This window comes from Camellia sinensis, chromosome 7 (assembly GCF_055761805.1).
Source record: "Camellia sinensis isolate YWXY chromosome 7, ASM5576180v1, whole genome shotgun sequence".
Taxonomy (NCBI): Eukaryota; Viridiplantae; Streptophyta; class Magnoliopsida; order Ericales; family Theaceae; genus Camellia; species Camellia sinensis.
The window spans coordinates 6382233-6385563 of NC_138967.1; the positions used below are offsets into that span (position 1 = coordinate 6382233).

Sequence of the window (3331 nt, forward strand, 5' to 3'; positions counted from 1 at the left end):
AGATGGACGAAAATTGGAGTAAATCTAATCAAATGAGGGCTGGTCTATTTATAGAAGTAATGGCACCCTTTAATTTTGAATTGAACAGGTATTGTACCTATTGGGTTTGAATTTGAACAGATAATCGAATCTATTTGAATTTCAAATCTGTTCGGGTGGATTTAAATTTGAACCGAACAGCTTCGGTTTTGGACAGATCTGAACCTATAAAGAATTTCTGAAGAGGTGCAAATAAAATTTTGAATTCAAAAATTAAAATTAAAATTTGGACAAAATTTATTCTATCAAAAATAAATTGAATTCAAATATTTTTGGCTCAAAAAGATTAGTATTGGGCCGAACAAACCCAACCCAGCCTCACACCATGTACCTGTGCCCAAGCCTAGGCCTAGCCTAGCCTAGCCTAACTGCAGTGGCGCATGTGTGGTGATTTTTGGGTCCAATTGGTCTAGTCCATAACCTCTCCCTTCTACAAACTTGAGGTGCCCCTTGGGGCCCTCCCCAAGTTATAAGTCCAAGCTATATAAACCCATTCAAAACTTCTCACCAAATCAATGTGGGACAAGCTATTTATACAAACTTTAAGGAATTTCCACCAAAATTCTATTTTCATGGAGCACACTTTGACTTCAATTTCTCATTCACTCGATAATGGTTTTGAGCAACCAAATATACCACGTGAATCACAACGCGGCATAGAACGCATTACCACTTAGACCCGCCAATTTTGGCGCACGGGTCCCACCTAAATAATTGACCAAAGATAGGAAAAAATTTCTGGTTTTACCCAGAATTTTAAACCATTTCTAACACATTTTGATCTTTTTAGTTACAAATTATTTCAGGTTGATGGTCAAAGTGGTTATTTTTTAGCTTTCGAGAAGTTAGGGAAGAGTTTTGGAGAGTTCATGAAAGAGAACAAGCAATTGTTTTTCAAGGATCATTTAATTTCTGAAATGTATCAACAGGTTTTAATGTAAGCTCTACAATTTTATATCTTCAATAATAATATTATTATTTCTTAAATATATCTTTATTGTATTATAAATGTAGTGAATTGCTTCGACTTTTTCAACATTTGCTAAAGCTCGAAGTGAAGGGCAATCTTACCATACAAAATATTTTCATTTCGGGTAGAGCGTCTTGTCACATTACAATGATTGATTATAGTGTTAGAGGTAAAGTATTTTTTTAATCACAAATTAATTTGGAGTTACTTGTACTGTTTTTCTTTTTTTTGACTGAAATGTTTTTTTGTAATAGTATCTCAAGGTGGCAACTCAAATTGAAAAGAGTTAGAATTACTAGTGAGGGATATGAATGCAGCTTGTGGATATGCTTACAAAATAGGGGATATGGAATCGTTTTTGAAGGGCCTTAGCAACTGATTCAAAAAGTAAGCAATTTAGTTTCAAACACCTATCTCTTATTTGTATATGTTTTTTGTTTTATAAGCAACAGAGTAAGATATATATTGATTAAAAAATAAACAAATACAAAAACAGGACAAGGATATAAGGGAAGCAAACAAAATGCCCAAACGGAAAAAGACACACAAAACCTTATACATTACAAATCGCCCTCCAATCTTCAGAAATTAGAAAGACCCTTTCAAATGGATGCCTAAAATGATGCCAAATGACACACTTTTTCCCACAAGAAGCGTACTCTTATCATATTATAATTTGGAGCATGTGACATACTATATTTATATTTACATAAATCCTTTCTTTTTTTCCTTTTTTTTTTTTTTTTTTTTTTTTTTTTTTTTTTCTTTTTCTGCAGTTTCTTTGACAACTTGCATACGTTTCCATTATTTTGGACGTTAACAATGAGGAGATCTTTGACAGGCAATGTGTGGGATTTGGTGAAAGGGACACCAAGAAGGATTTTCAGACCACTGATGTTCGGACAATCTTGGGAATTGATTATTCAAAATCACAGCAAGTTATCAAAAATCAAAGCCCATATTGATGCATTTGAATCCTTGAATCGTCCAAAAAACCTCTCCCGGCAAGTACTTTCAGTGGATGAATCATCATCGAGGGATTGTTTGGCTCTAATTAGGAAGTCTTTTGCTCACTTTGGAAAGTTAAAACAGGTTTTGTATCATCCGGTTTATTCAGTTTATTTTGTTTGTAGTTAATAAAATTTGACATGAAATAATTATATATTTGTTTGAATGTTTTGTTGTAGGATATCCAGTATGAAGAGGACATACAACGACTTTGAGAGTCTGTCTTTCCAGACCATATACGAATGTTACGAGATGTAGCCTTAGTATTTGAAGCTACTTTGTCATCCAAGTTGGTTCCGGAGATGAAGGTTCTAAAGGATATGTGGCTTCTAGACCCATAGGAGGAAAAAGATTTGAGTCTAATAGAAATATTTTTGGATTGTATTTGGAGAAAAATGGTGTTGAATAGATGCTTTGGCTTGTCTGTCAAGTGAGGTTTTAAACTAATACATTTTCTAAGACGTTATCCTAACAATTGCATTGCACATTAGCATTGAATGTATGTATGCTTTAATGGGGTTTACGTATGAATTTACTAATTGTTTAGGAAAGAGTTTCTTCTTCCTAGATAATATTTACTCACTTTACTTTTCGATTTGTTTTACTGGTTAAGCTATTATTAGTTATATACCTTAAGCGGATCTTTGTTTTGGTGTATTGAATTAAATGAGATTAGTCTAAGACCAACAACTGTTAATCTTGTGATTATTAATCTCTTTGAATTATTTGTCTCATTTCATATTTGGGTTAACTCAAGTTGGGATTATGATGAACAATTTGATAAAATCTTATTAATTTTGTAATTTAACTTATTAGTCTAAATCTCTCTTTAGTTCCCTCTATTTTGTATCTTATCATCTTTTTGAGATTCAATAGTATATCCTCCCATATGCAGGATTGTATGTCAAGATTTTTAATTTTACAAGTCAAATATATTAGATTAAGTATTTTGTTGGATTATTAATTATATTTTAAAAATAATGTCAACTCAAACAAATATGACCTTACCTTTTAAGTGTGTAAAAACTCTCTTTTTTTCTTTTTCGAAGAGTAAAATGCATTAGATGGAAACCATAATTATACAATAGCCCAACCCAAAATTAACAGTTTCTTTGAGAAACTGCTTTGGCCGCCATATGCGCCAACATTACCATGTTTCAAGGTACCTTAGTAATACAAATGAAATCAAAAGAGTTACACAAGGTTTTGATATCTACGTAATATATTTATAATATCCCAATTAGCAGCTTCTTCATGTTGGAGTTCATTTACTAATTGTACACAATCAGTAAGCAAGGTGATAGCCTTCACTTG

General features: G+C 32.3%; 1 long non-coding RNA gene across 1 annotated transcript; it reads left to right on the top strand.

The window, feature by feature from the left end:
- Positions 1–1899: 1899 nt before the first annotated feature.
- LOC114289739 (uncharacterized) lies at positions 1900–2489 on the top strand. The gene is made up of 2 exons (XR_003638716.2): positions 1900–2101; positions 2197–2489. It is a non-coding gene; the product is annotated as an uncharacterized LOC114289739 (long non-coding RNA).
- The last annotated feature ends 842 nt before the right edge of the window (positions 2490–3331 follow it).